The sequence below is a fragment of the Camellia sinensis genome, chromosome 6 (assembly GCF_055761805.1).
Source record: "Camellia sinensis isolate YWXY chromosome 6, ASM5576180v1, whole genome shotgun sequence".
Classification (NCBI taxonomy): Eukaryota; Viridiplantae; Streptophyta; class Magnoliopsida; order Ericales; family Theaceae; genus Camellia; species Camellia sinensis.
Window position 1 is genome coordinate 69,072,286 of NC_138966.1, and position 13,467 is coordinate 69,085,752.

The 13,467-nt window shown below is 33.9% G+C and overlaps 1 pseudogene across 1 annotated transcript in view; it reads right to left on the reverse strand.

The window, feature by feature from the left end:
- The window catches only part of LOC114283319 (rRNA biogenesis protein RRP5-like), an 85,532-nt pseudogene that overhangs the window by 53,907 nt on the left and 18,158 nt on the right, over positions 1 to 13,467 (reverse strand). The window contains exons 9-15 of the transcript XR_014332422.1: positions 12,879 to 12,970; positions 12,032 to 12,146; positions 11,808 to 11,930; positions 9,862 to 10,047; positions 9,588 to 9,662; positions 7,460 to 7,494; positions 4,099 to 4,200 (exon numbers count right to left, since the gene is read on the reverse strand). The product of XR_014332422.1 is annotated as an rRNA biogenesis protein RRP5-like (transcript). The remainder of the gene's footprint in view (positions 1 to 4,098; positions 4,201 to 7,459; positions 7,495 to 9,587; positions 9,663 to 9,861; positions 10,048 to 11,807; positions 11,931 to 12,031; positions 12,147 to 12,878; positions 12,971 to 13,467) is intronic.

The following is a 13,467-nucleotide window of genomic DNA, read 5'->3' on the forward strand; positions in this document are numbered from 1 at the left end:
GTGTCGTTGTGTTTTAGTACATTTCAGCTTGTTTCAGTGGAAACATCGAAATTCGATATTCCACAAAAGCATTTTCGTTGTTTCGATGAAAAAGAAATGAAATTTTGTTTCTCAAAAAAAAATAAAAGAACCCACATAAACCCACAAAAACTCATTATAGCCAATCACCCAACCCACTAAGAACTAAACTAGCCCAGCCTAATACCTTTCCAACTTATTCTAACCCAATCAATTTAGCCAACTCACTAAAAAATCCACCAGAAACCAAAAAAAATACCAATTTTGGAATAAGAACTAAATCAATCTATTACCTTACAACGTTAAACTCCCAAACTGGTACATCATCTCACAAGTGTTGTGTCATTGTTACAAATAACCTCTCGTTTACCCCAAAGGCACTACCATCTCATTCAACCTTCAGGTCTGGCAACATCACCTAAATCTTTCATTGTCCACATCATTGCCTGCATCTTTTCCACAATGCCTTCGAGTTCCCAACAAGTCTTCGATGTCATAGTAACATAGCTTCCATTACAGATAACCTTTGGTTTACCCCAAAAGGCACTACCATCTCATTCAACCTTTAGGTCTGAAAACATCACCTAAATCTTTCATTGTACACATCATTGCCTGCAACTTTTCCACAATGCCTTCGAGTTCCCAACAAGTCTTTGATATCATAGTAACATAGCTTCCATCATGCTACTATGATATTGTTGCCACGTTGTCATCAATTGTTGCAGCTTCTATCTATTCCATCGTTATCATTCTAAGGCTTATTCGTCAATAAATCTACATGAAGACAACGATGTGCAAAGCTTGTACTGCCATTACCCAACCCTGTTTTGACCCATAAACCCATATCACTTTAAAACCTAACCCAAGAACCAACCTAAGACAGTATTATCCAAATTCTATCCAACCAATTAGATCTTTTGAGTAGCATCCAACTAATTAGATCAATCGTTAAACAGCCCAAACCAAAATCTCATTACAACTGACTGACTAATCCCAAAAACTCTTTAACCCATTAACCCAGCCCACACTACAACCATTCAAAACCAAGCCCAATGAAGTTCGCCAGCTCAGCATGTATCCTTATGCCACACAAGATCTTTGGCATAATGAGCACTACCAAAGTCGCAGTTGTTGTTTCCGCTCCAGCCCATAAAGCCTACTGTTGAACTTTGTATACAATAGAGCCATTACAACTCTCCGGACAAGAGTTCTTTTCTTAGCTAGAGAGAAATGATAGGGGCAAAAAGGCAAAAAATAAAGATGAATTGAAGACTACAATTTATTACTTTACTAGCATTATCCTATATTTTTTATTTTTGAGGTTTTAGTGTTCCACTAGGATCCAGTAAGTGTAGTGTTTTATTATAGATAGGGTTTATTTAGAATGCCTACAAATAAGCCTATGCGTAATAGGTTTTAGTGGACTTGAAAGAAATTAATAGTTATCATTAGGATTTTTGCTATGGTTGGTGTTGAAGCCAAACTCCTCAGGTGCTGAAACCTAGGATGATTTCCTCTATGATTGGTGCTGAAACCAAACTCTTTAGGTGCTGAATCCTAAGATTTCTCTGTTCTTTTTCTTTCTTATTGTCCTGTGCCACCAAGACTCCAAAAAACAAAAAACCCTTGAGAATAAACAAAAAAATCCAAGATATCTCACAATAGATTGTCATAAGAGCAAGGACCAAGTAATCACTTCAGCCTGCCTACCCGTCACAATTAGAAACACCTCCGAGCAAACAACTATGAAATTCCAAAGAAGTGGTCCCTCTGACATGTCCATTATAATGCCTATTTTATACCTTTAATTTATTCTTTGTTAGACCTATTTTATATATTATTTTATTTTATTATACTTATTTTTATGTTTTTAGGTATTCTGGAAGTTTAATGGAAAAATGCTCTTAAATGAAGGAAATTGGAATATGCATAGGAAAAGATTAAAAAACTTTTTTGGAATTATTTATAACACATTGAGGTGTCTAGCCTAGTTGGTAGTGTGGTGATTCTATTCTTGAGGTTCCTAGTTCAAGCCATTCTAGCAACACCAATTCTATATTTTTAGCAAATTTGGCATTGTCCAATTGTACCAAGACCCAAAAAGCACCAAATTATTTCTCGAATCAAGTGGATATCTTCAGAAACCAAACTGCACCACTTTTGCCATACTACTCACGGGAGAACAATTTTTTTTTTATTGGCATGGGGTGTCCGGATCAAAACCCAACTAATTCCCAGTGGTGCCCAGGCCCTCAGCAAGGAGAATAATTTTTTTTATTACAAATTGTACTTTTATTTAATAATAGTTTATTATTATTATATTAGGTTTAGGTTTTCTCTTTTATATAAACACATGTAACCCTTATTATTTAGGGACGACTTTTTAGAGAGAGAAAAAGAAAAAGATTGTTAGGGTTTTGCTATTATCTTCTTCAATAATAGTAAGTTTTATAACTTTGATTTTTTTTTTTTTTTTTTTTTGACTGACACTTGGGTGTCCAGATCAAAACCCAACTACTCCCCAAGGGTGCACAGGCCCTTGGCAAGGAGTTTCCCATTAGTGCACCACAATTAATTCAAGGGTTAACCCCTAGTCCAATTGCCCCAAGGAATTGTTAGTACCTAAGAGGTTTCGATCCTGAACCTTCGAAGAAGCACACCCCCAAGACCCAAGGCCTTGCCACCAGACCAACTCCTTGGGATTTTTATGACTTTGATTATTTCTTCAGCAATGTGTAACTAAACTATTAATTAAGGTTAAAGATGAAACCTCATGCTTCATAGTAATTAAATATTAACCTAATTGTATTTTCTTGAATTGTGATTTAATTGATTAATCATTCTTGTCTCTTCGTAATTAATTCAGTAAATTTTGGACATGAATTTAATCATGTTTCTTTCATGATTTGAAATCTACTGATTAATAGTTTGCCTTGATTATTATCTTGTTCAATTCGTATATTGGATATCTACTGTGATTTGTGCAAACGGATGCATTAGATGATTAGATTTTTAACTTTTAGGCGAGGAAGAACGTACATAAGATAATTATTTTCAAAAGAATTTAACGATCCTATTTTCCATAATAATTGAGATTGATTTCCATATTATTGTGAAGAGAATTAAAAAAAAAAAAAAAAAAAAAAAATGCTTGAGTGTGGATTTTGAAACCTTAGTTCTATTCATCAGATTAATTTATTCTTCAATTCCATTATTTCTATATTTATTTAATTATTTTTTTATTGCATATTTATAATTAATTTCAATCACACCAAAATTTGTTCACTACATTAGGATCTATTTAATTTGAAATTGATTAGTTTTTGCAAAAATCGTAAGTGTTTGTGGGTTCAACCTCGCATTCATTAAACTATACTATTGTATGGTCCATACACTTGCAAGTAATTAAAATTGACACATCACCCTCCATGGCCTCTAACAGGACAATGATATTCGCAACAGATTATAAAAAAGTAAAGAGTCATAGCATGTTTTGTTTTGCGCTATGGAACCAATCTGGTTTTCCAAATATATGTAATGTAACTTTTGGCAAGCGTGGTATAGTTTGCTCATTCAAAAAATTGAAGAATTTTAATGAAGAAAATGCAGAGTCCAAATAAATACATCATATCTATTTAGAGACTCAAGAAGTTGTCAAATCATCCAAACCCCCAAAGTCAATAAGTTAATCGGGCTTATGCCATAACTAAAGTCTAAATATAGAACCACTAATTATTTAGATTCCACATCTCTTAGACAAAAACCATAGCTTTATTTGACAACTACTAAAATCATATTCATGCAAAAAAAAAAATTTGACGTTAAACAAAAGCATAAGAGCTAAAAACCTTTGGAGTTGGGAGCCAAAGGAAACAAAAGAAACCAGCTATTTTATATTGTTTAGCATAGCTAATTTCAAAGAAGAGAAGAGGCCTAAAGACCATCATTATGTAATTACACTACTTTTTTTTCTTGATAAGTAAGACAATAGTCATTCAATTACAATCACATTATTACCACAATTCACACTCAAGGCAAAAGAAAGTGACTGGAACTGAAATTAAAGGTGCTGATACTAACCTTGAGGCAAATCCCTGTACTCCATTGTAAAATCGCACAAAGCATCCATGGTTTTCGATCTTGGTTATCCATCCATGTGTTATTAATCCTTCAGTAGCATCAGTATGAACTAACAATTCCAAGCATTGATTTCACCTGAAAAGATACAGAAAAAAAATGTACAAAACATCATACATGAGTGTATTGCAATTTTATTTTAATTTTTCATTTTGAATAACAGAAATTAACAGAAATGAAGAGGGTTGTTAGCACCCAAAAATTTTTTTTGCATTTTGTATCAAATGGAGTAAAATTTGTTACTCTAAGATTTATTCCTACATTTTGATAGCATGTTTCTTGACATATGCAACCTACAATAATAGCTTACACTGTAACCAAAATTTCTCTCATTTAGATTCATTAAATGGGGGGACTAGATTCAGGCGTTGAACAATGCAAGGATAAATTAGTAGCAACTAGCAATACAAGATCAAATACGACATGATAATATTTAGGACACATTACAGACCACACCAATTGAAACAGGATAATAGAATCCAGCCTCAGATGATTTGCCATGTGCAATACTGCCAACACAGGTGCACAGGTAGCAGCAAGTGATTATTATTTATTTTTCTTTTTTTGCTGAGGGAACAAGAACAAAAATTGAAAATGAACATTCAATGACATAACTGATACCACACTGAGTAAAGAAGAACAATTCAACGAGCTGATCCTTGGTAGTTGGGAAAGTCTCATTGAGTTACTCAAAGGATCTCAACAAAAACCAACTCATAGAAAAGAATAAAAAATTGAGTTCAAAATTGAAATATTCACTTTTACAAATGAGGACTGAAATGAAATGCAACTCTTTAAAATAAAGAGGCATATACAAGCATGTAATATGAGTCCGCATAACTAACAGGTGAATTGAGAAGGTGACCCCTCCTACACACATCATATACTTCATAGCAATCCAGTCAGCCCAAATTATGATAATTGAAAAATTCACAAAATTCATGCTGATGAAAAACAAATGTTGCAAAAATAAATCCTTAGGTCTCAAAGAGAGCTTGCTATGCTCAAGAATAAGATGACATTATCAACTCTACTTCCAGCACAGTAGCACCTACAATACGGAGGAATTTTCCACCCTCAACTCATGAGATGCTATTAAAATTTATACTTGGTAAGCTGTGACATGTGAGATACACAGGGACAGTAAAGAATAAGGTTGGGGTGGGGTCCGGTTGATTTCAGCTAAGAGGTGAAGTCTTCTAAAGGGTACGAGCAGTCCCATGTTGGAGGAAAGGTTTTCCAAAGAAGCATATTACTGCCTTTCTGTTTTCCTGGATGAATGCATGAGACAATTTGAGAAAAAGTATATCTGGAAATTAAATTTTATGGGGTTATTCGAAAACCGGATGGAAATCACAAAAGAGAAAAAAAAACACCATTTGTGGAAATGGCGTGTTATTGAGGCAATTCAGGGACTAAGAGAATTTTTTTTTTAGATGTTGGGGGTATTAGATCTATTTTCTATACTTTTTCTTGTTTTCTTTCTTTGTATTTTATTTGATTATACAAGGGGTGTTACTTATGTGTGGCCCCTCAACACATTCTCTAATACAACGTGAAAATGTATGTACCCATTTGGTAATGGTTGACAAAGAGAACAAAAGAATTGCTAAGATGCAGCAGAGAGGAACACAAACCAACCAAGTTAAATTTACAACAATAGAGTTATTCCTCAAAGGCATATAAGGTTTCTTTCATAAAAACTCCGTAAACCAAAAGCATAATTTTAACAAGTTTCACAATCCCAGTGCACTAGTTCATTGATAGGGGCATAGATACATCAAAATGTGATTTTAAACACCAAATAACAGTGAATGTCTTATTACCTCAGAAAAATACACTGAAACAGCAGAAAGATAAAAGGAACAAAAACTTTAGAAGAAAATATAGCAGATCAGAAAAAACACGAGTAGCATCATTCACAAATCAATAATGATTAAGACCTCATACAAATTATTTGGGTTTAGCAGAGGAATTATTTTCTACCAGCTAGACACTTCTCTAGTGCAACAAGGCAAGCTTGGAATTACAAATTTGATCAATTTCAATCATTCCATTCATAGATTTTGAAACAGGACCAATCCAATAAAAGGGTTTGAACTTCTAATTTAAGTTTTAAAGGAGTTCTTTAAAGTTTATAAGCTTGTTCATGGTAAGTCTGGAAAAGCATACTAGTGTTTTCTTGTGAGTAACAGTGATTCTCTTGGACTTGCATCCAAGCACACGGAACTGTAGTTCAGCTCCAACCTGCACAGAAATTACCAAAGATAACATTAAACAAAGTTCAGCTCCAACCTTAGTTCTATTCATCAGATTAATTTATTCTTCAATTCCATTATTTCTATATTTATTTAATTATTTTTTTATTGCATATTTATAATTAATTTCAATCACACCAAAATTTGTTCACTACATTAGGATCTATTTAATTTGAAATTGATTAGTTTTTGCAAAAATCGTAAGTGTTTGTGGGTTCAACCTCGCATTCATTAAACTATACTATTGTATGGTCCATACACTTGCAAGTAATTAAAATTGACACATCACCCTCCATGGCCTCTAACAGGACAATGATATTCGCAACAGATTATAAAAAAGTAAAGAGTCATAGCATGTTTTGTTTTGCGCTATGGAACCAATCTGGTTTTCCAAATATATGTAATGTAACTTTTGGCAAGCGTGGTATAGTTTGCTCATTCAAAAAATTGAAGAATTTTAATGAAGAAAATGCAGAGTCCAAATAAATACATCATATCTATTTAGAGACTCAAGAAGTTGTCAAATCATCCAAACCCCCAAAGTCAATAAGTTAATCGGGCTTATGCCATAACTAAAGTCTAAATATAGAACCACTAATTATTTAGATTCCACATCTCTTAGACAAAAACCATAGCTTTATTTGACAACTACTAAAATCATATTCATGCAAAAAAAAAAATTTGACATTAAACAAAAGCATAAGAGCTAAAAACCTTTGGAGTTGGGAGCCAAAGGAAACAAAAGAAACCAGCTATTTTATATTGTTTAGCATAGCTAATTTCAAAGAAGAGAAGAGGCCTAAAGACCATCATTATGTAATTACACTACTTTTTTTTCTTGATAAGTAAGACAATAGTCATTCAATTACAATCACATTATTACCACAATTCACACTCAAGGCAAAAGAAAGTGACTGGAACTGAAATTAAAGGTGCTGATACTAACCTTGAGGCAAATCCCTGTACTCCATTGTAAAATCGCACAAAGCATCCATGGTTTTCGATCTTGGTTATCCATCCATGTGTTATTAATCCTTCAGTAGCATCAGTATGAACTAACAATTCCAAGCATTGATTTCACCTGAAAAGATACAGAAAAAAAATGTACAAAACATCATACATGAGTGTATTGCAATTTTATTTTAATTTTTCATTTTGAATAACAGAAATTAACAGAAATGAAGAGGGTTGTTAGCACCCAAAAATTTTTTTTGCATTTTGTATCAAATGGAGTAAAATTTGTTACTCTAAGATTTATTCCTACATTTTGATAGCATGTTTCTTGACATATGCAACCTACAATAATAGCTTACACTGTAACCAAAATTTCTCTCATTTAGATTCATTAAATGGGGGGACTAGATTCAGGCGTTGAACAATGCAAGGATAAATTAGTAGCAACTAGCAATACAAGATCAAATACGACATGATAATATTTAGGACACATTACAGACCACACCAATTGAAACAGGATAATAGAATCCAGCCTCAGATGATTTGCCATGTGCAATACTGCCAACACAGGTGCACAGGTAGCAGCAAGTGATTATTATTTATTTTTCTTTTTTTGCTGAGGGAACAAGAACAAAAATTGAAAATGAACATTCAATGACATAACTGATACCACACTGAGTAAAGAAGAACAATTCAACGAGCTGATCCTTGGTAGTTGGGAAAGTCTCATTGAGTTACTCAAAGGATCTCAACAAAAACCAACTCATAGAAAAGAATAAAAAATTGAGTTCAAAATTGAAATATTCACTTTTACAAATGAGGACTGAAATGAAATGCAACTCTTTAAAATAAAGAGGCATATACAAGCATGTAATATGAGTCCGCATAACTAACAGGTGAATTGAGAAGGTGACCCCTCCTACACACATCATATACTTCATAGCAATCCAGTCAGCCCAAATTATGATAATTGAAAAATTCACAAAATTCATGCTGATGAAAAACAAATGTTGCAAAAATAAATCCTTAGGTCTCAAAGAGAGCTTGCTATGCTCAAGAATAAGATGACATTATCAACTCTACTTCCAGCACAGTAGCACCTACAATACGGAGGAATTTTCCACCCTCAACTCATGAGATGCTATTAAAATTTATACTTGGTAAGCTGTGACATGTGAGATACACAGGGACAGTAAAGAATAAGGTTGGGGTGGGGTCCGGTTGATTTCAGCTAAGAGGTGAAGTCTTCTAAAGGGTACGAGCAGTCCCATGTTGGAGGAAAGGTTTTCCAAAGAAGCATATTACTGCCTTTCTGTTTTCCTGGATGAATGCATGAGACAATTTGAGAAAAAGTATATCTGGAAATTAAATTTTATGGGGTTATTCGAAAACCGGATGGAAATCACAAAAGAGAAAAAAAACACCATTTGTGGAAATGGCGTGTTATTGAGGCAATTCAGGGACTAAGAGAATTTTTTTTTTAGATGTTGGGGGTATTAGATCTATTTTCTATACTTTTTCTTGTTTTCTTTCTTTGTATTTTATTTGATTATACAAGGGGTGTTACTTCTGTGTGGCCCCTCAACACATTCTCTAATACAACGTGAACCTGTATGTACCCATTTGGTAATGGTTGACAAAGAGAACAAAAGAATTGCTAAGATGCAGCAGAGAGGAACACAAACCAACCAAGTTAAATTTACAACAATAGAGTTATTCCTCAAAGGCATATAAGGTTTCTTTCATAAAAACTCCGTAAACCAAAAGCATAATTTTAACAAGTTTCACAATCCCAGTGCACTAGTTCATTGATAGGGGCATAGATACATCAAAATGTGATTTTAAACACCAAATAACAGTGAATGTCTTATTACCTCAGAAAAATACACTGAAACAGCAGAAAGATAAAAGGAACAAAAACTTTAGAAGAAAATATAGCAGATCAGAAAAAACACGAGTAGCATCATTCACAAATCAATAATGATTAAGACCTCATACAAATTATTTGGGTTTAGCAGAGGAATTATTTTCTACCAGCTAGACACTTCTCTAGTGCAACAAGGCAAGCTTGGAATTACAAATTTGATCAATATCAATCATTCCATTCATAGATTTTGAAACAGGACCAATCCAATAAAAGGGTTTGAACTTCTAATTTAAGTTTTAAAGGAGTTCTTTAAAGTTTATAAGCTTGTTCATGGTAAGTCTGGAAAAGCATACTAGTGTTTTCTTGTGAGTAACAGTGATTCTCTTGGACTTGCATCCAAGCACACGGAACTGTAGTTCAGCTCCAACCTGCACAGAAATTACCAAAGATAACATTAAACAAAGTAACTGACAAGAAAAAGAATCATCTCTTTTAACAAGATGAAAAAAAACAAACAAACAAAAAGTATTTCTGCTCTCAATATACATCATGAACTGGTGCAAACTACCCACAGAAAAAATGCAGTAATAAAAGCATCTTTAAGAGGACATGTTGCTTAAAAATAACCTGAAACTTTTTTCTAGGCTTTGCTATTTCAAACTCTGACATATGTCGAAGGGGACAAAGTGACTTGACACCACTGGGAAATTGAACAATGGCCCCAAAATTGTCCACAACAGTTACTTTAGCTCTTACCACCATGCCAGGCTTCACATCGGAGTGAGTGAAAACTGAACCTTCAAAGGCGCTACTCTGCTTAAAAGAAAAACGCAAGGACAAGAATGTATGCAACCAGATAAGCCACATATTCATTAGTAACATTGAGGAAGCAAAAACACCATTTTTTCACACTTAACCATATAAATCCCCTTAATATATTCCAACCAGTCCGCTATTTATATTTACTTTTTAGCAATAACAAGGCAATTTGTAAGCCAAAACAATCATTTCTTTTGCATTAGAGAAAATTCATTACTAGAAGAAGCACATCAAAAAGCCTTAAATCAGAACATATCTTGCTAAAACATTTTTGCTAATCAATCAATAACAGCACCCAATCAACAGGAAAAGTATATATTAAAGAATGATGCTGTAGACAGTGTGCAATACGATTTGGTGGACTAAGAAAGGTGTATATTGAAAGGGATGGGATTAAATCAACAGATGAACCAAAGCTTTATGTGGATACAAAATTGAGCATCAATGAGAAAAATGTACTTAGAGATATAATCATGATAGGGTATGAAATCACTAAATAAAATACATTAATAGTTCCAAGATCCCAATCAAGTGGCACTCTTTATACAAACAAAATATCCTATGAATCCATTCAACACTTGAGAAACGGAATTTAACCTTCTAAGTTATGTTACCTAGAATGTGGATCATTCCTGTACGAGGAATGGGAACAGGAACGTAATACACCACATGCTCTAAAATGTGGTACGATAGAGGTGGACTTCTTAATTTAATATCCAATATATTATAGTTTATTTTTCTTCAAATTGATGATTCAACAACACACTTATATGAATATTAAAGGCCATTGTTTTACATTTTCATAATCCAAAACTCCATTCCATCTCAATTTTAGTTCATTATATTTAAATTTTCCCTATTAAGGAGACCTTTTAATAAAAAACATAGAAACATATTATGGGACCACTAAATTCACCATTTTGGAACGAAAGTGTACCATGTTTCAGAACGTGCATTCCAAAACGTCGCTAAGGTGTTGGCATTTTCCAGCAACACTACTTCTAAGTAGACTATATTTCTGTAAGTACAAATAAAGTTTTATAGAGACCCTGGTGCACATGTAATGCACACAAAACATTAGTACACATGCCTTGCTGGGTTACCTAAAACAAAGGCAATAAACAAACTGTTAACAAGAAATTTTTGAAAGCCCAAAAGACCTTCAAAGAGGGTATATGTTAATAAAAAATTAAAAATTAAAATTTAAAAAAAAAAAAAAAAACCTACAAATCTTCTATGTTTTTTTCCCCAACAATATTCCTTCACCATGTGGAAGAAATGGGGACGTGCTATCCAATAAGAACCCAACGCACAATGCTAACTGAAAACAAAGGTTGTATCCAGTGCATTACAGCGGAGTCTTGGAGAGGTACTAGGTAGGCAGGCAGCCATCCCTCCACTCTTTTTCTATAGTGGTTTTTTTAGCGGAGAGGCTGATTCTCGTGACTCAAACCAACGCCACAACAAAATATATGCAGTTCTTTTAAAAATTAATTCATCAAACTGAGGCCAAAAATTACAGCTTCTTTTCTTAAAAATGTAACTTTTCTTGTAAAACAAATAAAAACATCATAAATGGTAATGAAGTCCCGGAGGAAATTTACTTGTGTACATACATATAATGTAACCAGTACAAAAGCACACACAAAAGAGTCCAACCATCAAAAGCACCACAATAACAACCTAAACTAAAATATAGTTCAACCTAGAATATTCAACCTCAAATAGAATTCAATGGAAGATATAAAAGTGACCTTTAAAACACCCATAGCGAGCCCTTCCAAGTGCCTAAATCCTAGAATCTGAACACGAACATGGCTCCCTTGCTTGAAGTTTTTTTCCAATTTCCTAACATCCTTGTCAGCGACATCAGATACCTAGGAATCTCATAAATTAAATATTACCATTACAAAATCAGTAGCCCAGCTGAATAAAATCAAGATCACCACTACAACTTAAGATGCCAGGATGAACTAACACTGACATATGCTGGAGTTGGGATTGGAGAAGTAGGGACCTCAAGTAGAAGACCGAATCCTCTATCCACCCTGATTACTTTTGAATGGTCAAAGATATCTCCAGTTTTAACAAGTTGCATAATGAACCCAAAAAATGAACTCCATAACTGAGCAAATTGTATATCAATTTCGCTATTCCAAAACACATTCAACTAGTACATAATATATATATATATATATATCAGATAGAATGCAAAAGAAGAAGGAAAACAAAAGTTATTGGCAGAAACAAAGAGAATTGTCAGTGAAGCCTGAGCAGCACCAAATCCCTTTAGGCACAAGAGCCAATAAGCGAAGCTAAAGTATGCTTAGGTAAGTTAACTAGCATATGCATGCTACAATCGTAAACCTGTCCTAGAGATTTTCAAGTCTTTTGTGTACAAAGCAGGCTTTTACTATTTTGCTTCATTCTGGTGACCCCATGTACAAATGGATTTTAATAAAACTGTTCAACTTGTCCAGTGAAAAATTTTCTTTTAATGCACTATGGAAAAGCGTAATAAACCAAGTCTCAAAACCAAAAATACCAAGCTTGAGCCCAAAAGAATGCACAAGCTGAAGCTTGGCCTCACGCATGTTAATTGTACCTTTTTCCTATGCACAGGGTTCAACTGTTAATTCGAAACAACCCAAATCATATTTAGAATCTGAACATATAAGAACTAAGAAGTACTAGATCACATTCACTCCAAGCAACATTTAATAAATAACAGCACAAAATAAATGATCTCTGATTGCAATCAATGTTCTTGCAACTTGGTATATTCCAGGAGAAAGCTCAGAATTATCATAAGTACTAAACTTACAAAAGGTGGAGCCTTGTAATGGACAAGGTGAGGATTCAGAGTCAAACCAACAGCTCTAGTGAAGGGATCAATGAATAATATCCGAGCATTGACCTAATCCCAGGTAACAGATATTAGTAAAAATACAAAAAATGAAAACTCATCAAAATTTGAGAAAGAATTAATGGCTTTAGAGACCATGGCTGGAAAACTATCAATGGATTAAATTTTATATTTCTAGCACAAGAAACAAAAGCAAATAAAATTATAGAATCCCTGCAAAGAGCAATTTAAACAAATCTCAGTGAAGGTAAATCAGCAAGAGAACAAATCACTCCAATAAGGCCAATTCCCTCTTATGATGCTTTGCTCCATCGAAACTTCTATATTTATAAAGCACCAGTTATGATATGAAGCACAAACACTCCAACACAAGTGCCGTAGCAGTGTCGGACACGCCAGGGACAAGGCGGACACATACGGGACACACCAGCTGATGTGTCACCTTATTTAATTAATTTGTTTTTCAAGGCCAGGCTGAGGACACTTCGGGGACATGCCAAGTAGTTTTTTCCCCCTCTTCTTTACTGCTTTTGATGGATATTTTTATG